The 23,262-nt window shown below is 41.8% G+C and overlaps 1 non-coding gene across 1 annotated transcript; it reads right to left on the reverse strand.

Moving 5' to 3' along the window:
- Positions 1 to 21,927: 21,927 nt before the first annotated feature.
- LOC142442137 (U1 spliceosomal RNA) lies at positions 21,928 to 22,091 on the reverse strand. The gene has a single exon (XR_012783378.1). It is a non-coding gene; the product is annotated as a U1 spliceosomal RNA (small nuclear RNA).
- Positions 22,092 to 23,262: the final 1,171 nt, after the last annotated feature.

Consider the following 23,262-nt stretch of genomic DNA (forward strand, 5'->3'; position numbering starts at 1 on the left):
TACACATATCTGCATGTCTTGGGACTTGCTTCTCTAGTCCACCCAGAAGAACACAGTCGCTGTGATTCAGACTTGACCTGACGGCCGTGAGTGAATGAGCGCCAATAGGAAAAATAATAAGCAAGGCGTAGTGTGGTATGGTTGCTGTTTTTAGTCGCCATCAAGCCATGTCTGGCAATCCTATGAATTACATATTAGAATTTCTCCATAGGATTTTCTTGGTTATAATTTTTCTTCCCCCACCTAATTTTTGAAACAATTAAAAAAATTATAGATTAGATCAACTTTGTTCTCTATGGCTTAAGCTACTAATCAAAATCCCAATAGTTTACCCTCCACCTGCTCCTTGATTTCTCCTCTCTTGTGAACTACTTTCTTCCATGGAAGCCAAGTGAACACCTGTCAGCAGTCCAGCCCATTGCTTTATGTCCCCTGCCCTGCCCACCTTGGCAATCTCCAATGTCTAGTCCCTTTGCTATCAAAGTCTTGTTTTTCTTCTCCCTCACTTCCCCCAGCCTGTTATAGCAGTGGGCTTTGTCCTTCTGTGAATGGCTAATTTCATTCAGTTTCACGTTCTCTAGGTCCATCCATACATGAGGAGGTTCATGGTTTTGCAATTACATTTTCAGTGATGCATGGAATTATATTATGTTTATATACCTGTGTTAGGCAGGCTTCTCTAGAGAAAGAAAACCAGGACACATGATTTTATGTATATAAGGTTTATACAGCAAGAAGGAATATAACAGTTAATTAGTGCACACAGCAGTACAGAGGGCTCAGTTCAATTCATTTTCTTGGTATAGTTAATATACTGGAAGCCCTTTGACTCACATGGGTTGCCGTGCCCAAGGTCAAGGAGGCAGACAGCAGAGTCTTCTCTCAGGCAAGGCAGGCAGAGTCTGCCCACAGCAGCAGTCTGCAGGGTCTGTAAGCAATAGTCAATAGCTCAGGACCTTAGCAAAGCAGGCCTGGATGGGATATCGAATTCCAACAATGCTAGGCAACAGGATCCACCAACCTGAAGCTCAAGCAATGTATGTACCTGCAATGTGGAGAGGCAGGTCTTAAAGGAAACTTAAGCTCTAACAACGCGATCCACGTTCCACGTGTTGACTTGGCCCACAGGTGGTGTAGCTTACAGGTTAAGGCAGAGAACTAGCTAAAGCAACATGCTGGTTCAATCATCAGAGAGCAAGAGAGATGGGGGTGGGCCTTGCAGAACTATTTATCTCTTTGCCCTCCAATCAAACTGTGACCCAATTAATCCCTTATGTTCCTCTTGGCCAGGTTAGCACAATAAACCTAGTCATCACAGTACCTTATTGCTATTGAGTTGATTATGACTCATAAGAACCTTTTAGGACAGGGTAGAATTGCTCCTATGGGTTTCTGAGACTGTTTTTCTTTATAGGAAAAGAAAGCCTAATTTTTCTCCCACAGAATGGCTGGTGGTTTTGAACTGCTGACTTTGTGGCTAGCAGCCCAATATATAACGCTATGCAGCCAGGGTTCTATCTTCTTGCTGTTGTGAACTGTTGCTGCAATGAACATGGGTGGGCATATATCTGGTCTTGCTGGGATGTCTACTCAGAAGAATGGATTGTATGGAATTTCTACACCCAGTTGTTTGACGTAGTGTCTTGGCTATAATGTTAACATATGTAGATGGTCATGCCATTTTAATTTTTATTATTAATCAATTTAGGAGGGGCTCTTACAAGTCTTATAATAATCCATCATTCAGTTCTATTCAGCACATTTGTACATATGTTGCCATCAACATTTCCAAAACATTTTCTTTCTACTTGAGCCCTTGTTTCAGCTCCTCTTTGTTCTCCTCCCTGCCCCCGTGAATCCTTCGTCAATTATATATTATTATTGTTACTTCATGTCTTACACTGTCTGCTGTCTCCCTTCATCCACATTTCTGTTATTCACCTACCTGGGTGGGGATGGGGGGGGGCTATATATCCAACCTTGTGATGCGGTCTCTTTGTCCCACCCCCATCATCCTTCTACACTTACAATATTGTTACTCCAACTACTCTTCCTGAGGGTTTATCTGTCCTGAATTCCATGTGCTGAGAGCTCTTAGGGTAGAAATGGGTTGTGGTAGTGGGGCCGGGGGTGATGAGGTGGTGGGGTGGTGGAAACATTCAGGAACTAGAGGAGTGATATGTGTTTCATTCATGCTACACTGCACCTTGGTTGAATCATCCTTCCTTGTCACCCTTCTGTGGGGGTGGGATGTCCAATTGTCTATAGATGGGCTTTGGGTCTCTACTCCAACACCCCCTTTCACATCGATGTAATTTTTTGTTTCGGATCTTTTTATAGCTGATACCTGATCCCGTCAACACCTCATAATCACACAGACTGATGTGCTTCTTCCATGTGGGCTTATTTGCTTACCCGCTAGATGATTGCTTATTTAGCTTCAAACCTTGAAGATCCCAAACATTACATCCTTATCATCCTTATCTGTACCCATGTATATGCTCTGGTCTAGCTGAATTTGTAAGGTAGAATTGGGGTCATGATAGTGTGTGTGTGTGTGTGTGTGTGTGTGTGTAAAGTTATATGTTTTGTCGGTGCTATAATGCACCCTGACTGACTTGTCTCTTCCTTGTGACCCTTCTGTGAGGGCATGTCCAATTGTCTACAGATGGGCTATGGGGCTCCACTCTGCCCCCCCCCCATTCACATTTATATGATTTTTTGTTCTGGGTCTTTGATGCCTGATACCTGATCCCATCGACACCTCATGATCACACAGGCTGGTGTGATTCTTCCATGTGGGTTTTGTTGCTTCTCAGCTAGATGGCTGCTAGTTTATCTTCAAGCCTTTAAGAACCCAGATGTGAAATTGTAAATCTTTATGAGAGCAGATAGCCTCGTTTTGATTTTGCAGAGTAGCTGGTGGATTTAAACAATGGACCTTGTGGTTAGTGGTCCAACTCTTATCCAATAGCAGTATAAAGTCCTTAAGACTTCATTTGTTTGGGGGACGAGAGATAAGACTGGGGAGGAAAACTGAATGGGTTTCAAATCATCTAAAATGTTTTAATTATCAGGCAAAGGAAAGTTTCACAGGTATTCAGGATATATAATCTGAGTTCTCAAATGCTTCCTCAAGAAATAAAGAGTGGGTGTTTTGTGAGTTAATCCTTGACTTGCTAAAGGCAAGATCATCAGTTGGAAACCATCAGTCACCCTATGGGCAATAGATGAGGCTTTCTACTCCTCTAAAGAATTACCATCTCAGGCACCCACAGGGGAAGCTGCACCCGCATCATTGAAGACTTGTTCGAAATGCCATTTCTTGGGCCTCATTCCAGCCAACCAGTTGCCATTGAGTCCATTTCAGCTCATGGTGACCACCTGTGTTTCAGAGTAGAAATGTACTTGATAGAATTTCCATCACTGTGATCTTCAAAAGCAGATTGCCAGGCTGATATTTTGAGTAGCCTCTGGGTGGGTTTGAACCATTAACTTTCTGGTTAGTAGTCAACTACTTAATTGTTCACACCAGCTGGGTTGTTGAGCAATACTCTAGGGCTATTGAAGTAGCGTACTCTGGATGTAAGGCCTAACACACAGCAAACTGAACGATCAAACAGCAACATAGAACTGTTTCCCATGCACCATGATTGTGGATAGACAGAATAAAGAGTAGAAGCATGCAGAAAGAGTGGGAGCTGTCAGAGAGTGGGCAATAGAAATGATGTGCCAGAGTGCATCTTGTTCTTCTTGGCTATTCAGGGGAACTTCTTAGAAGTCAATATTGCAGTTTGCTCATATATTAAGTGCTCAATGACTTTGTTGAATGACTAAAGCATTGATAGTGTAATGTGTGACAAGCAGCAGAGACAACAACAAGTAAGCTTTGATCCCTGCTCACACAAAACTCACAACCTAGGGAAAGAAGCAAATAAATGATCAAGCAGTAACCCTTGTTGTAAGCTCTAGTGACAGTATATTTGATGCTATGAATTGAATGAAGGTCTCTTAGCGCAGACTTTGGACATCCAGAAAGACCTTGAGTCCCAGGCATGAAATACCTGGAGACATACCCAGGTAAAGTGAGGAGGGCTCGAGGCGCAGACTTCATGGAGTTTTCTTTACCAGTAATGAAACTATTTCCCCCCCAGAAGATTTATTCCTTTCTTTCATAATTTAAGTTGGGATATAAAAGAGCTGCCAAAGACATTTAATAGCTTGTCAAGAAGTAAAATATGCTGGACCAAATGAAATAAGTCATCTCCCAATTTACCCGTGCTCTTGAAACCTTCACTTTAGCAAGACAAACTTCAATTAGTTGCTCAAATGAGAAATCTTGATGTGAAGTAACTTAGGGAATTATACCCATCAAATCACAATTGTTCATCAGTTTGTTATACTGTAGGGGGCTTGTGTGCTCCTATGATCCTGAAAGATATGTCACTGGCATTTGAACTAACAGCAGCGTCACACAAAGTGAACAGGTTTCACCCGAGCTTCCAGATTAAAAACAGACTACAGGAAAAGACGAGGCTGTCTAGCTCAGAGGAGTTAGTCATCGAAAACCCTGCGGATAACATGGAAACATTGTCAGATACTGAAAACCTCATGAATAGAAGCAGAACATTGTCAGAGATAATGCCAGAAGATGAGCCCCTCAGGTTGAAAGGCACTGAAAGTATGACTGAGGAAGAGCTGCCGCCTCAAATTCCAGTGGTCAGAATGACTTTGATGTAGTAAAGCCTTTGGGAGGTAAGCCTTCAGGACCTCAAATTCAGAAGAAACAGCTGCAAGCATAAACTAATTATCAGAACTTGGAATGTATGAAGCATAAATCGGGGAAAACTGGACATTGTAAATGAAATGGAATGCATTAAGATTGACAGTGTAGGAGTTAGTGAGTTGAAATGGACCGGTATTGGGAATGGACTAGTCCTGGCCAGGATACTATACTAGGAAGGACACAGTCAAGAGGAGTAGCATTGCATTCATAGTCAAAAGGACACCTCAAGGTCTATTCTGAAGTACAATGCAGTCTTTGACAACATTCTATCTATCGGCTCTCCAGGAAATCCAATATGCACCAAACACAAGAGCTAGTGATAAAGAAATTGAAAAACCCTACCAATTTCTTCAATCAGAAATTGATCAAATGTTCAGTCAAGATGCATTGATAATTATTGGTCACTGGAATGCAAAAGTTGGAAACAAAGAGGAAGGAAAATATGGTCCTGGTGATAGAAATGAATCTGGAGATCGCATGATAGAATTTTGCAAAACCAACAATAGCAAGTATTTTTTCCAACAACATAAAGAGCAATTATACACGTGGACTCCTCCGTATGGAATGCACAGAAATCAAACCGACTATACCATGAGGAGAGACTCTGGAGACGCTCAATTAGCTAAAATTAGGCCAGGGTCTGACCATGAAACAAACCATTAATTACTCATATGTAAGTTCAGGTTGAAGTTGACTCAAATGAAATCAAGTCCATGAGAGTCCACGGGATGACTTTCAGTCTATCCCATCTGAATTTTGAGACAAGAGAGCAGCTTTGCGCCATTGAACATTAATTGTAGGCGACCAGATAAGCTGTGGGAGGACATCAAGAACCTTATTCGTGAAGAAAGCAGACGGTCATTAAAAAGACAGGAAAGAAATGATCAGAGTAGATGTCAAAAGAGATTCTGAAACTTGTTCTTAATAGTAGAGTAGGCAAATGGAAGAAATGATGACATCAAAGAGCTGAGCAGAAAATTTCAAAGGGAAGTTCGAGAAAACAAAATATTATACTGTAATGTACTCAGACCTAGAGTTAGAAAACCAAAAAGGAAGAACATGTTCAGCATATGTTAAATTGAAAGAACTAAAGAAAACATTCAAACCATGAGTTGCAATATTGAATGATCTTGTGGGCCTAAAATTGATAATGCCAGAGCATCCAGAAAAGTGGAAAGAATACAGAATCACTGTACCAAGAATAACTAGTTGACACTCCACCATTTCAGGAGGTAGCATAAGAGCAAGAGCCAACAGCACTGAAGGAAGAAGTCCAAGATTCACTGAAAGCATTAGTCAAAACAAGGCTCTGGGAATTGGGGAATACTAATTGAAACTGTTTCAACAGGCTGATGAAGCACTGGAAGCACTCAATGTCTATGCCAGGAAATTAGGCAGACAGCTACTTGGCCAACTGACGGAAGAGATCCATATTTATAACCATTCCAAAGGAAGGGGATGCAACAGAATACTCAAATTATAGAACACTATCATTGATACAAGTAAACTTTTGCTGAAAATCATCCAGTGATGGTTGCAGCAGTACATTGACAGGATGCTGCCAGAAGTTCCTGCTGGATTCTGAAAAAGATGTGGAACAAGGGATATCTTTGCTAATGTCAGATGGATCTTGGCTCAAAGCAGAGAATTAATGAAAAAGGTTTATTAAGTTTCATTGACTATGCAAAGGCATTCGATTATATGGGTCATAACAAATTATGGATAGTCTTGAGAAGAGTGGAAATTCCAGAACCCTTAATTGTACTCATGAGGAAGCAGCAAATGGATAAAGAGGCAGCTGTGTGACCAGAACAAGAAATATTGCATGGTTAAAAATGAGGAAAGGTATGCAGGGTTGTATCCTCTCACTGTACATATTCAATCTATATCTAGAGCAGATAATCAGGAAAGCTCGATTATTTGCAGTAAAATGAAACAGCAAGGTTGGAGGAAGGTTTATTAACAACATCCTGTATGCAGATGGCACTACCTTGCTTGCTGAAAGTGAGGAGGACTCGAGACACTTGCTGATGAAGGTCAAGGATTGCAGCCTTCAGTATGGATGACAACTCAAAGAAAAAAAATTCCCATAAATGGAGAAAAGATTGAAGTTGTGACAGATTTCATCCTGCCTGGATCCACAATCAAGTGTTCACGGCAGCAGGAGTGAGAGATCAAATGAGGCATTGCATTGTGTAAATCTGCTGAAGACCAGGGGAGGACAAAGGTGTAACTGCCACAAGCCATGTTATTTTCAGTGACTTCATACATGAGTCAGAAGTTACTCAATGGCAGTGAATTTGTTTGTTTGTTTTGAGTTCATGTGCTTGGAAGTTGAACGTTGAATAAGGAAGACCAAAGAACCACCGGTGCACTTGAACTACGGTGCTGGCAAAGAATACTTTAAGTAACATGGACTTCGAAAGCACCAACAAACCTGTCTTGGAAGAAGTACAGCCAAAATGTTCCTTAGAGGCAAGACTTTGCTCATGTACTTTGGACATGTTATGAGGAGACACTGGTTTCTGGAGAAGGACATCCTCTTTGGTAGAAGGGAAGTGAAAAGAGGAAGGCCTTCAACAAGATGGAATGACACAGTGACTGAAACATAAGAACAATTGGGAGGATGGCACAAGATCAGGCAATGTTTCATTCTATTGTTCATAGAGTGACTATGTACTAGAATTGACTTGATGGCATGGAACAATAACACCTTTCAAAACGATAAAATGTGATGAAAATATCACACACTATATTTGCAGAGAAGTTAAAAAGCAATGCTGTTTATTAGGTCAGTATTTTTAGAAATACGTGGTAATGTCTTTATTAAATGAATTTTTTTGTTGAATAATAAGTTTTTATATTTATTGACTATCCAATTTATGCTGGATGATAATGGGAGGTCAGTGAATGCCACAAGAAGTTAGAAAGAACGAAGGGGTGGAGTTTAGCCTGTCAATCAGTTGCAGTTTGATGACCTCATTTGGAGGTGCTAAGGAGATAAATAGCTCGCTGGAGGCAGGACACATACACACTCCATGTGAGACACTACTGTGGAGAATACACATGGAGCTACGCTAGAGCCCTGGAGCTGAAGGAGCCACGTGAAGACCTCTGCCAGCAGGGAGATGCTTCCACTGCCACTGGATCCACAAGACTTTCCATACACTGGCCTGTGATCTTCCTGTATATAGCATCATTGCATGTGTTGTGTGTATCTGAAGAGGAGTTTATAGATTGGTATTGGACATATGGGCTAATATCAGATTTATGGACTTGGTTTGGACTGGGCTGGGATGTTTTCTCAATATTCAATTATTCTTGTATATAATCCTCTTTCTTATATACATGAGTGTCTATGAATTTGTCTCTCTGGTCTATCCAGACTAACACAGTAAGATTTCTTTCTTTTTCTTATTTAAGTAATACCTATCAGGAATAAAGCCCAGAATGGATCACTGACCACTGACTTCCTAGTTTTTCTCCACATTACATCTCTCATGGAAATTTCTAAATACTCCGTAAGGATTTACTTTCAGTGAACCTTCTCCAAGGTGGAATTCCCAGCCAATGGAAGAACTTACTCTAGATCTTTAGATGTTAAATCTCTAGAGACTTAGGCAGGATTCCCAAGAGAAGCACAACCCGCGACACTTACACATGTATGCACATAGAGAGAGATTTATATTAAAAAGGGAGACATTGTTGTTGTTGCTGTAGGAGCCATCAAGTTGGCTCCCATTTATCGTGACCCTGTGCACAACAGAATGAGACACAGCATGGTCCTGTGCCGTCACCACAATTGTTGAGCCCATTGATGCAGCCACCTTATCAATCCATCTCATTGACAGCCTTCCTCTTTTTCACCAGCCCTCCACTTTACCAAACATGATGGCCTTCTCCAGAGACTGCTCTCTCCTGACAGTATGTCTAAAGTATATAGGATGAAGTCTTGCCATTCTTGCCTATAAAGGCCACTTTGGCCTTACTTCTTCCGATTCAGATAGGGTTGTCCTTTTAGCAGTCCATGGCACTTTCAATATTCTTCTCCAGCTCCACAATTCAACTGCATTGATTCTTCTTTGGATCCTCTTTATTCAGTGTCCCACATTCATAAGCATAGGAGGTAATAGAGAATACCATGACTTAGGTCAGGTGCACCTTAGTCTGCAAAGAAATATTTTTGCTCTTCAGCAATCTAAAGAGGTAATTTACAGCAGATTTACCTAATGCAATAGGTCTTTTGATGTCTTGATTGTTGCTTCTATGATCAGTGATTGTGGATCCAAGTAAGACACAATCCTTGAAGTGGGATTGGCCGGTGATATAACAGAAGGTTGGTGAACCAGATGTAGGATCCAAATCCAGCAGAAGTCTGCTAACTTCCACATTCTGTCAACTTATACTAAGAATAACCCACATCCTGAATGACAATCCCCCCAATCATATCTCAAGGCTGTAATCTGATGAAGAAAGTCTCTTCTCCCTACAACAGACTGGCTAGTTCACAGATCCCATCATGCAGTTGGCCACACTATTTTATATCATATCTTGGGAGAATACTGGCCCATCCTAGTTGAGACAAAAAATTTAGCTATCACAGATGTCAAGATGCTGATGACTCTCAGGACTGGTAAACACTATAGCAGACCACTAGTTCAAGTCCAGACAACTGGAGTCAGAAGACGAGCCCAATGCAGGATTCAGAGGCACCAAAAAAAAAAAAAAAAAAAAGCAAGCATGCTTTCTAACAGTATCCAACCTACATTGGAGGCCAACCACACCCTCAAACAATTTCCCTTTTAATTGATTGGTTCCACATAATACATTTCATCATGGAATTGGTTATATTATGTTCAATTTCTTCACAAGGGATTACTACATCGTAATTACAAACCACTGTAAATCCTGACCCATGCTGAAATGCAAAGAACACAGTGACTTTGCCATTAAACACATATTTTACTCCTCTGAAACAAAATACAAACTTGCAATATAATTAGTTTTTCTTATATCTATCTATTTCTAGTAGGGTGTTAGGTTGACGTTTTGAGACCATATGTAGGGATATAATCTTTTAAAATCTCAACTGTAAATATTCGGGTACGATAGTGCCAGAAGACACAATGATGTAGACAACTTGATGCATGAATGTTTTTGCGCAATTGCCATGAACACAACAGTTGAAAACAAGCACTTGTGTTATTTTTCCAAAATAATGACTGACTTGGTAGCATTTAAGCAAAACCATGAGTAATTTTCCCTTGATTTATGTGGTGATTGTATTTCTGGAAGTTTTTATGACTATTAAAAGCATGCATGAGTGTCTTATTTTCTATTTTATATAAAAGAAAACATAAATCTTGGTAAATAATTTTGCGCAGCTTTTCCAGCAACTTGATTGTTCATGGAGCGGTAAAGCTCCTGCAGCTAGTCTTTGTTGTGTAGGACTCTCCCTTTAATCCAGCAGTTCTCAACCTGTGGGTCACAACCCCTTTGGGGGTCAACGACCCTTTCACAGGGGTTGCCGATTAATAACAGTAGCCAAATGACAGTTATTAAGTAGCAACAAAAATAATTTTGTGGTTGGGGTCACCACAACATGAGGAACTGTATTAAAGGGTCACAGCACGAGGAAGGTGGAGAACCACTGCATAACAGGTAGGCTAACATCCCTGGCCCCTACATTTACCATCACAGATTCTCCACAATTTCCAAATTCCTTCTAGGGGAGGTTGTAAACTATCCTCTGTGGTTGGAAGGGGTGGTGCCCCACCGCCCCACCACCACTAATCACGGGTTCAGTAAACACAATTGTACGGTTGAGATATATAAATATTATATTAAAGTCATCGAGAGCATGAGAGATAGAAGAGAGATTGAAATAATGGAGTTAGACACATTTAATAGTAGCATGCTCACCTCCTGGGTGGCCATGATCTTACCAGCCAGGTCCACACACAGCGTGGGCCGAGGTGAGGTGGGGCAGGGACCCGGCAGGATGCTGAAGGACCCTGTTAATTGCTAATCAAAGGTTATATCTACTTCGGGGGGGGGGGGGTGATTGCAGGTAACCACACGTCACAGGAAGGGGCAGTACAATAGGCACACACATCATAGGAAGGGGATGTACAATGGGCATAGGTATAACAGGAAGGGGATGAACTAGGGGTGTGCACATAGGAATGGGAGAGACTAGAGGTATACATGGGACAAGATGGGCAGACCCTAGATTCATGATGGTGGCCTAACCTTGGTCATCCTTGGGCGGGTTTGACCTCTCTGGGGTCTCCTACAAGGAAACAGACAACTACTATCCTTATCAGAAGGGAGTGGGCCCTACTTGTTGTGGGAGAAACAGTGGTGATTGCTTGGTCTAGATGGCTGATAACCCTCAGGGAGAATAACACCTGATCTACTTCTGATGACCTCCAAGCGTATAGTCATTCCCAAACAGCTAAGTTTGGCATATATTTGGGGGAGACAATTTGGGAGAAATCCTTCTGTTTCCCACAATCCTCCTTATGTACTTTAAGAACAATTAATTCTAGAATTGATATGGATTTTATCTTCCCAGTTCTCAAACTAGACTTGCAGTTACTTGACAAAATAGAAAACATTACAAATGCAATGAACACAAATGACTTTGACAACTTTATCTTTCCACCCTGGAATACTTCCAGTTTGACCCTTTGCTGAGAATTTACCTTTTCACCCCACATCTACTGAATCAGAATCTACACTGTAATATGACACCCAGGTGTTTTTTGTAGATTCCTAAGGGATTCTTAAGTATTTGTGAAAATTATCTGGGAACTATTGTTAAAATGTAGATTCTATTTCAATATACTGACAGTGGCGGCAAGACAAATTTCATCAGGGGGTTAAACCAGAATGAACTTGTTCAAAATCCTGTGCTATACTTCTGTCCAGCAGTTCTCCACCTGTGGGTGACAACCCCTTTGGGGGTGGAATGACCCTTTCACGGGGTTGCCCAATTCATAACAGTAGCCAAATGACAGTTATAAAGTAGCAATAAAAATAATTTTATGGCTTGGGGGGGCGGTCACCACAACACGAGGAACTGTATTAAAGGGTCACGGCGTTAGGAAGGTTGAGGACCACTGGAATCCCCTCCCAGGGGACGTGAACAATGGAGAAGTGGGTGAAGGGAAACAGTGGTTGGTGTAAGACGTGGAAAAAATAATAATTTATAAAGTATCAAGGGTTCATGAGGGACGGAGGGTGAGAGAGGGAGGGGGAAAAATGAGGAGCTGATCCCAAAGGCTCAAGTAGAAAGAAATTGTTTTGAAAATGATGATGGCCACAAATGTACAAATGTGCTTGACACAATGGAAGGATGTATAGATTGTGATGAGAGCTGTAGGGGCTCTCAATAAAATAATTAAAAATAAAATAAAATAACCGTCTAATCCAATGGATAAAGTTGGGATAAAATTTAGCAGAGATTTTGGTGATAGGAATTGTGTATACCTTCTGTCAAGCAGGGCCACCTACTGAATGTGGTGGGGCCACCTACAGAAAACGCCAAGGGGAAACAGTACCTGTAAGGTCTCTCTCTCCGGGCTAAATTCCAACCTCCGTCCTTGGCTCCACATGAGAAAGATTTCACACCGAAGCCGGGCTCATGATCCAAGTGAATTTAATGAGAGTTAAAAGAAGCTTCAGGTTTTATACGGCACCCATAGGATTCCTTTGACCATTCGGCCTGGCAGAGACTGCTCAGGGTCACGCAAGGATCTGTCTCCCAAGTTTCCTCCCACGAAGACGACCAGACAAGACCCTTCTCCCTTCCAGTCCCTGCCTTTTCAAGGGTTCCCTGGGGGAGGCGTGGTGAACGACCCCAGGTCGCGCCCATTGGCTGAATTATAGTCACCTGGCCCAAATGGGCTGCTCCAGGTGTAACACCCATCTGCACCCACCGGCGGGAAAATCCAGCTTTGTCCTATGCTGGCTCTCCTGGGCATGCGTCAATGGACTTCCCATCCCTGATGCTAGCTACCTAACATACTCACCTATTGGTTGCTGAAACTTGGGAAGTGGCTTGCTTATCTTCCGTGCAGGTATTCCTAGCATCTGTTTGCTGAAACACTTGCTAACATTTGCCTTTTGCAGTTGTTGTTATTGTTGTTTTAATAACACAAACATTCTAATGTCCACCTACCTATATCATAGATGACACAAGGTTGGTGATTTAAACCTACCAGTCACAAGCTGCTCCATGAAACCAGATATTGGAAACCTTTTGAGTTCTATTCTTTTCTGTAAGGGCACTATTTTTTTTCTCTTGACGTGTAATCCATATAGGAGGCTGTAATCTTTGACTTTTATCTATAAGTGCTTCAAGTCCCCTTCAAGTTCTGCATGTCATAGGTTGTAAATGAGCCTTCCTCCAATCCAGAGGCTACATTCTTCATATAATCTAGCTTCTTTTTTTTTTTTTTTAAATTTTAACAATTTATTGGGGCTCAAACAATTCTTTTCACAGTTCATATATATACATACATCAATTGTATAAAGCACATCTGTACAGTCTTTGCCCTAATCATTTTTTTCTCTTTTCTTCTTTTACATTTTATTAGGGACTCATACAACTCTTACCACAATCCATACATATACATACATCAATTGTATAAAGCACATCCATACATTCCCTGCCTCAATCATTCTCAAGGCATTTGCTCTCCACTTAAGCCCCTTGCATCAGGTCCTCTTTTTTTTCTCCTCCTCCCTCCCCCTTCCCCCCTCCCTCATATGCCCTTGGTAATTTATACCTTGTTGTTTTGTCATATCTTGCCCTATCCGGAGTCTCCCTTCCCCCCTTCTCTGCTGTCCCTCTCCCAGGGAAGAGGTCACATGTGGATCCTTGTAATCAGTTCCCCCTTTCCAACCCACTCACCCTCCACTCTCCCAGCATCGTCCCTCACACCCTTGGTCCTGAAGGTATCATCCACCCTGGATTCCCTGTACCTCCAACCCTCATATGCACCAGTGTACAGCCTCTGTCCTATCCAGCCCTGCAAGGTAGAATTCGGATCATGGTAGTTGGGGGGAGGAAGCATCCAGGATCCGGGGGAAAGCTGTGTTCTTCATCGATACTACCTCACACCCTAATTAACCCATCTCCTCTCCTAAACCCCTCTATGAGGGGATCTCCATTGGTCGACACTTGGGCCTTGGGTCTCCACTCTGCACTTCCCCCTTCATTTAATATGATATATATATACATATATATACATACATATATACATATACACATATATACACATACATACACACACTTACATCTTTTTTTTTTTTTTTTGCATGATGCCTTATACCTGGTCCCTTGGGCACCTCGTGATCGCACTGGCCGGTGTGCTTCTTCCATGTGGGCTTATTTGCTTCTGAGCTAGATGGCCGCTTGTTCACCTTCAAGCCTTTAAGACCCCAGACACTATCTCTTTTGATAGCCGGGCACCATCAGCTTTCTTCACCACATTTGCTTATGCACCCATTTGTCTTCAGCGATCCTATCATGGAGGTGTGCAGTCAATGATATGATTTTTGTTCTTTGATGCCTGGTAACTGATCCCTTTGGGACCACTCGCTCACTCAGGCTGGTGTGTTCTTCCATGTGGACTTTGTTGCTTCCAAGCTAGATGGCCGCTTGTTTATCTTCAAGCCTTTAAGACCCCAGTCACTATCTCTTTTGATAGCCGGGCACCATCAGCTTTCTTCACCACATTTATTTGTTCACACACTTTGGCTCCAGCCGTTGTGTCGGGAGAGTGAGCATCATAGAGTTCCAATTTAATAAAAGAAGGTATTCGTGCATTGAGGGAGTGTTTGAGTAGAGGCCCAAGGTCCTTGAATGATCTCATCATAGAGTTGAATAAGTATGGTGAAAGGATACACCCTGATACGTATCTTTTCTGATTTTAAGCAATGTAGTAAACTAGCCTCTCATTCTGGAGACGGTCAAAGAGGTTGCCACCTATTTATGTCATTGAGGTAGTTAGTTTATTGTGCCAACCTGGCCGATAAACACAGGTGGGGTTCATTGAAGGACGGAGGGATAAATGGCTCGGTGAACTTTTCCTTTCTAGTTCTCGGGTCTCTTGCTTTCTGATGATCGGACCAGAGTGCAGCTGCCTTAGCTAGTTCCCTGCTTCAGCCAGCAAGGCTCACTTCCTTCAAGACATCCCTGAAGAGAGGCCACATGGATCTACCCCGATGCAGCCCTGGGTGCTGGAGCACCTGTGTGGAGACCCCTGCCAGTGCTGAGATGCTTACACATTCACTGACTCAGCTTTCCTCCTGCAGTAGACATCATTGTCTGGTTTGTGAGATGGAGGCGGACTTTGTAGATTGGTGTTGAACATATGGGTTAATGGATTAATGTTGGATTTGTGGGCTTGAGCAGCACTGGGTTGGGATGTTTTATTCATGCATACTTAACCTTTATATAGAACTCTCTCTTATACGTGAGTTTCTGTGGATTTGTTTCTCTAAAGTACCCAGACTAACACAGCCATTGAATACGGTGTTTGCTATGAACTAGTCATTGGTCTTGCAAAATTGTATCATGTAGGCTCCAGCTTCATTACTACTGCCCAAACCATATTTTCCAACTACAGTTGCTTCCTTTTTGTTTCCAACTTTTGCATTCCAATTGATTAGTTGTCAATGAATTTTGATTGCATATTTGATCAATTTTCAAATGAAGATAATGGTAGAATTGTGTTTTCATTATTAACTTTTGTGTTTGGTGCATAAATTTGAATAATAGTTGTATTGATTAGATTTTCTTGTAGGCAGATAGTTGTAATCCTATCACAGGCAACACTGTACTTCAAAATAGATCTTGAAATGTCCTTTTAGACAATGGATGTGAATTAATTCCTCTTGAACCTGTCATTTCTGGTATAGTAACCCTAAACAGACTGATTCAAAATGGCCAATAGGGATTTATTTTAGCACACGAATGCCCAGGATAATGAACTTTATGTGTTCCCTTTCATTTTTTTAAAAAATTGTAGCTTTCTTTTCTTTTTTTTAAAGTCTTTTCACTGGGGACTCCTACAGTTCTTATCACAATTCATACATACATCCATTGTGTCAAGCACATTTGTGCATTTGTTGCCATCATCATTCTCAAAACATTTGCTTTCTACTTGAGCCCTTGGTATCAGCTCCTCATTTTTCCCCTCTCTCCCCGCTCACCCCTCCATCATGAACCTTTGATAATTTATAAATTATTATTGTTTTGTTATATCTTATACTGCCCAATGTCTCCATTCACCCACTTTTCTGTTGTCCATCCCCCAGGGAGGGTCCATTTCATTTTTAATGACTTTCAATTTTCCTAGATTCATACTTCGCACATTCCAAGATCTGATATTAGCAGATGTTTTGCAGCTGTTTCTTCTGAACTTGAGTCATGCCCCATCAGCAAATGACAATTCTAAAGGCTCTAGCCCATTTATGTCACCCTGACGAACTCCACTCAAGAAAGAACATCTCCTTGTTCTGTTCTCAACCACCCCCTGTTGGTCTATGTATAGGATCTACTTGAGCACTTTACAGTGTTCTAGAATTTTCCTTCTTTGTAATGCTACCCATGATTTATTGTAAATCACACAGTCAAATCTTTTATATGTTGTTGGGTGCTGTAAAAATCAGTTCTGCTAAATTTTTGGAGGGATTTATTATATGGAAAGGTTGTTTTTATTGGTTGGGGCTGTTGAATTTGTTTCAACTAATAGTGACCCCATGTACAACAAAGGAAATGTTCCTTGGCCCTGAACCATCTTCACAATGATAGCAAAATTTGAGCCTATTTTTGTAGCAGATAACTAATATCTGCTTAAGTACTGGGAAGTGACATGATATGGTAACAAATATCTAAAATGTGGGAGTAGTTTTAGAACTGGGAAGTAGAATGCCTTCTATAAAGTATTAGTGACAGTTTGGACTTTGAGGAGACTCTTAGTTGTGGTTCGAAAGAAGTGAGGAAATTCTTGTAAACTGGAAGTAAGGGGACCCTTAATAAACAGTGGAAGAAAATTGATCAACATTGTTGTCTGCAATAATGTAGAAGATAGAAAATGTGCCTAGTGATTTGGATCATCTAGCCAACCAGATTTTCAGAGAGAATGCTGAAGATTCCACTTGGCATCTCCTTGTTCCTCAAAATAAATGGAACGAGGGGAGAGATATAAGCTAAAGGAAGGGCTGTTAAATAAAATGAGCCAGAACTTGGTAGTCGTTCCACTTCCGGTCTCTATAGGTATCAAAGAATGCTGACATAGGACATGGCTTCAGAAGGAAGGTCATAATCGGAGTATCACCCGTGACGTGAGGTCTGAAGATGAAGCAGGGCCATGTCTATAAAATCCTGTGCTATGACCTCAGAAAGGTCAGAAAGTGGTTACTCTAAGTACCGTTCGAGTCCTACAGCACGCCCGCTAAAGTTTCGTAAGGCGTGCGTCATAGATCCTTTCAGCCCAAGGCTTCTGAGAAGCCTCATGACATTTCCCTACAGGAACCACAGGGGGAGAAGGGCTGGTCTCAGAGCTGCGCGGGTGCTGCTTCGGTAACGAGCACCGGACAGCAGCGTCAGCCTGATGAAACGGGCTCCAGGGAAGAAAAACGAACAAACCTTTGGGAAAGAATTATATCGCAAAACCATCGCCACTTTAGACTTTAAAAGGTACAGAAACGGTTTAAAATCAAAAGGGGCTTTTAGCCCCTAACCTCCTCAGATTCTACTGTTGTGTGAGAAAATTACTGTTGCATACATGTAATAACTTCAAAAAGAAATATTAAAGACAAACAACAACAACAACCCACTGAAAAGGAAAGATGATTCCGTTCATGGAGCAAAGAGCCCTAGAGAACAATCATCGGGAAGGAGAAAGATTGACCCCTAAGGAACTTCCATCGGCTTTGCTGGATTTCAGAACCGCTATGGAGCAAAGACTCCGTGTGCCTCTCATTTCCTTCCTTGTTGTGCAGTAATGCCTAACATATTCAAGCCATATCGGTTGCATAATTGTGTCTTAACATGGATTGTTTGCTAGTGTTGTAATGGGGTAAGATTTTAGACGTTTTCAGAGGGAGTAGGTATGCGGTAAGGACATGAGTAGTCGGGAGCCAGAGATAGGTGGTGGGTGGTCAACTTCTAAGATGGTCCCAGTTCTGGTCCTGACAATTTGTACTAGGCTTGGTCTGTGTGAGCAATAGAATTAATGTGGCAGACATGATGGGGTGCCACCTCCAAGACTAGGCCATACAAGATACTGCAGCGTTCATCTTACTTACTGTCTGTGTCTCACCACAGACAGAAACAAGCGATCAGGTAATGAGCACCCTTGTGGGGGAATCTAAGAGAGAAGGAACTGAATGAACCGTGACAACAGCCATATGAATGGATGTAGGAGCAGTTACGCCTTCTAAAGAGTCCAGCCTCAGCTGACAGCTTGACCATACTCCCAGGAAGAAGAACCAAGCAGCCACGCCATTTGTGCATTCTTGACCTCAGAACCCAGGTAAGAAAATAAATATCGCTTTACACTCCTAAATTTTGGGATGTAATTTTAAAGGCAGAGATCAATAATTAGTACACAATTCATTCTAGTTACACTTGTACCATAAGATATCATGAAAGAGAAAATTTTAAACTTCCTTGAATAGATGCACATGGCTGGGTTCCAGGCCAGGCCATTGGGTGAAATCAGTGTAGCCATAGTCAGAGGCCACGTCCTGTCTTTTGTGCCTGTGGTCCCCTACCCTCCATGGTTCAGGATGGGTGTGGCAGGGCACACTCCCTTCCCCAACCATATTTTCCCTGCCACTGGGAGTCTGCAGGGTATCTGTGTACTGCCTACTTTTCTTGGTTTTTTTTGCCACCTAATCATAATCTACCATCTTCTCGTTTCTTTCACAATTGCCTTTCACCTTCAAGTTGCTATGTGTTTCACAATCTTTTTCCCGACCTATAACTAATTTGTCCAATTAGCCAGACATTTGTTTTTCCTCTCCTTTGTTGGGAAACAAGTGGCTTCTATGTTTTCAGAGCACCGTTTTTCTAGAATATGTCAGAACTTGCTCTCAGACTATTTGCTAGCAAGACACTTTCTCTGAAGATACAAGTCTGGCAGCACTTTCTAAGAAACAATTGTAGATCTGTCTGTTCTGCTAGTGCATTCCGTGAGAATGTTACACTGTCTGAAACGAAAGCTCTGTGCAGACAACCGTCTCTGAACCCCACAGATGTCACCAGTTGGCAAGTCCTTTATTAATGTTAACTATGTGGATGACCGACTGCACTTCAAAAGATCTCAACAGAATTGGGGAAAAATCTCAACAGAATATTAACCTGAGTAACCCGAAAGATCTCATAGTGGTTAAAACAAGACAAAACAAACCCCTTTTCACTGTCATAGTTTATGCATTTTTTTTCTGGAGGGGAAAAAACCTGCTCCATGGACTCAAACTTGCACCATGGAACTGCGCCTCAGTGCTTCTCAAACTTCCTTTTATACAGTTCCTCCTGCGGTGGTGACCCCAACCATAAAATGATTTTCATTGCTATTGCATAACTGTCATTCTGCTACTGTTACGAAATGGGCGACCCCTGTGAAAGGGCCGTTTGACCGCCAAAGGGGTCACAACCCATAGGTTGAGAACCACTGTTGTACATCCTTTCAGGAAAGAGTCTTACAGTTTTTCCTAACTGGTTTTAGATATTTTTAAAATTTAGAAATATAGGATGGTGATGTCAACTTCTAGCAACTCAGGCATGAATAAGTTCTTTGTTGTTTCTTAATGCGCGAGATTTTCATTCATGTACTTGTTCTCCTGCCGTCTTTACCCTCTTCTCTCTTTCTTATTCTTCCCGGGCAACACCACCAGAAAAAAGACTCTCAGTTGGACTTTGTGCTGCTCTGGGTCAGGGGTGGTGGCTGGGAACCAATGGGTCATTTAGTAAGCTGGCCAATTATGAGGGGTGAAAGGTGGGGTGTGAATCTGAGAACTCTCCTAGGAGAAGACCCCCTGGGGCCTAGTTCTTAGGAGCACTGTAATGAAGAAAGAACCAGAGCTCTGCTTTTTGTTCAGTGCTGTTCTTAGCTCTCCTCAAGTCTAATTGTATACACGGTAGTCATATTAGATAGGGATTACGGCCTCTTGGCAATTTCTGACAAAGCTCTTTTAATATCTGTTTCCTTTGGCAGAGGACTCTGCTGTAGGAAGGATTTCCTTTGGGCTTCTTCTTGGCTAAGTTTTTCCAGCCAGAAACAACAAGAAGGGCTCTGAGGTAATAGACTACGTACCACTGGATTCTGAAATAGTCAAAGGCCCTCCAAGGAGCTATGTCAGGCCCTGGTTTATCAAAGACAGACAATGAGATGCCTGCATCAGTATCCAGGATGGTGAACTTTAAGGGCTTATTATCAGTATGCCAGATATGAATTTAATTGTGTTCACGAGGCACCTATAGATGAGATTAAGATGCAGTTCCAATAGAGCATAGGGAAACTGAGTGTTTTAGAATCAGGAAAGGTGGCATCGGGGTTGTAGTGTATCATCGTACTTATTCAATCTGTGTGGTGCAAATAATCCTGGAGCTGGACTCAATACAGACGGATGGAGGAAGACGCATTGATAACCTGCATGATATGCAGATGATACAACTTTGCTTGCTGAAAGCAAACAGGACTTGATGAAGAGCACAATATTATAGCCTTTGGTATAGTTTATAAAGAAATGTAAAGAAAAGAAAGATACGTACAACTGGACTCTGTTGGCATAGTGAATTAAGTACTGGTCTTTAAATTGCAAGGTCAGTGGTTCACACCCACCACTTGTCTCATGGGAGAAAGATGAGGTTGCTTGCTCCTGTAAAGGTCTAATAGTCTTGGAAACCCTAAGGAGCAATGTAGCCTTATCCTTTAGGGTCACTGTAATAAGTCAGGATCTATTCTTTGGCAGTGGGTGTAGACTAATAAACAAGGTCCTGATAAATGGAGAAAAGACAGATGTTGTCCAGGATTTAATCTTATTTGGATCCACAATTACCACCCATGGAAGCAGCCATCAAGAAAGAAAATGATGTAGTGCATTGGGTAAATCTGCTGCAAAAGACCTCTTAAAATATTAAAGAGCAAAGCTTTCTCTTTGAGGGCAAAGGTGCACCGGAACCAAACCAGGGTATCTTCACTTGTCTCAAGTGCATGTAAAAGATGGGTGGTGAATAAGGAAGAATGGATATAATCAATGTCTTTCAATTATGGTATTGGTGATGAAAATTGAATATATTGTGGACTGCTAGAGGAACACAATGTGTCTTGGAAGAAGTACAGCCTTCGAAGAGAAGATGATGAAACTGTGTGATACACATGGTATCAGAGAGTGCCAGTCCCTGGGGAAGGACGCTGTGCTCGATATAGCAGATGGTCACTGAAAACGGAGGACTACCCTCAATGAGATGGCTCGACACCAAGACTGCTGCAGTGAGCTCAGACGTGTCAACAGCTGTGAGGATGAAGCAAGACCAGGCAGTGTTTTGTGGCACACGGGGACTCTATGGATCTGAGCCCAACCCCTTCATATCAACAATAAAACAAACAGCTTGAGTTACTGTTGGGCTAAGCAGGAACTTCTGATTATAGGAATGAGTTCAGCGTAATGGTTTCGGTGGGGCTCCATTTGGGGTCTGACCTCAGGCCAGAGGAGGGAGCAGTGAGAGACTGGGCGTGTTCATGTGGCTTGGCACAGCTGCAGAAAAGACAATAGGATCAAGCACTGAATGTTCAAGCCATCGTGTGTACAGACTGCCTGGCTTGGATGCTTTTGGGCTGCTTGCCTCAGCAGTGCACGGTAGACAATCAAAGCTTGTTCTTGAATATTAATAGCTACTCCTGATTTTGCACCTGCAGTGTGCTAGGCAGCCGAATAGGTGCTTTCCACACACAGCTTCAACAATCTTTTGTATTAGTTTCTAATCTCATTTGTCCATTTTTTTTAAAAGCCAGGCAAATCCATCGAACTTTAATGGCTTGTTCAACATCAGGTTTCTGGTAAGTGGTTATCATTTCAACTCTGGTATATAGTTGTTTTCTTTCTTTTTTTTTTTTCAGGGGAGAGCGCGAACGTAGTCCCCCACTACCACAAATTATGCAGTCGAGTTTCTCACATTTGGGGAAATCGCAGGGGTCAGCACATCTGGAGTGCAATGGATAAGCCTCGCCCTGGGAAAACCACCTTCGTGATCATGGTATCTCCCCTGCCAGGTAAGTATACATATAGTTGTTTTCACTGTTATATTTCACATATATTTCTAAACAAACCCAAACCTGGCAGCTGGCAAAACCGGACAAATGCGATCAGTGCTATAAAACTTTATGACGAGAAATGAAATAAAACACCCCAATAATGATAGGATCAGAAATACTAGTCTTTCTAAACCTGAATGTCAGCATTAGTACTTAACAGCATAGTCAGCTGTCTGGCTTTCCATATGGGGCTCAGCATGCTTCCTGGAAAGTGCAGGTCCTCGGACCATTCACTTCCGATAGAGAACACTTACATCGACATGAAAAGTCTGATGCACAGTTTTGAGAAGGCGGGCTAGTCTTTGCAGCTTCTTCATCTGCTTTTTTGGATTAATGAGATAGTTCAATATAAGTTAAGTAGTTTAATGGAGTGTAAAGTTCACTATAATTTAATATAATAGAATTTATGTTGTATGTCATATAATCCATGACCTGGTTTAGTATCATATAATTAATATAAACAGTAAACTTTAGTGGCTGTTTTACTGGTTTCAAGAATTAATACTTTCACTGATGGAAGGCACTTAGGTGCACATTTTCTCACATATTTTAAGACTTTCTACTTGTTTGAGTTATCGATTGCTCCTAAAACAGATGCCATATTTGGATAGCTTTACCAAGCAGAAATGTATTCTCTCATAGTTTAGGAGTCCAGAGGTTAAAAATCCGGGCACCTGTTCTAGGTTAAGGCTCTCTCTCTATTGGCTCCATGAGAAGGTCGTTGTGTCATTTCAATGTCTGTGGGCTTGGCATCCCTGGGAGATCTCCATGTGTCTTGACGTTAATCTCCCTCGGGGTCTATGAGGTTCTCTGCACAGGGACCCTAGGTAAAAAGGACGAGCTCCACTTGCAGCTCTTGAACCTTGGTGGTACGGAGGGGTTTTCTTCTCTGCTCCCTTCTCCTTTTATCTCTTAGAAGACAAAAAGTGATGTAGGCCACTTACATGAGATCAGGACCAAATAAAGGGGTTGCATCTTACCCTAATCTTCTAACAGACGTTTGACTGATTATCCTGTAGATTGATGGTTCTCAACCTTCCTCATGCCACGACCCTTTAATACAGTTCCTCATATTGTGGTGACCCCCAACCATAACATTATTTTCATTGCTACTTCATAACTATAATTTTGCTACTG

Source organism: Tenrec ecaudatus, chromosome 2 (assembly GCF_050624435.1).
Source record: "Tenrec ecaudatus isolate mTenEca1 chromosome 2, mTenEca1.hap1, whole genome shotgun sequence".
Taxonomy (NCBI): domain Eukaryota; kingdom Metazoa; phylum Chordata; class Mammalia; order Afrosoricida; family Tenrecidae; genus Tenrec; species Tenrec ecaudatus.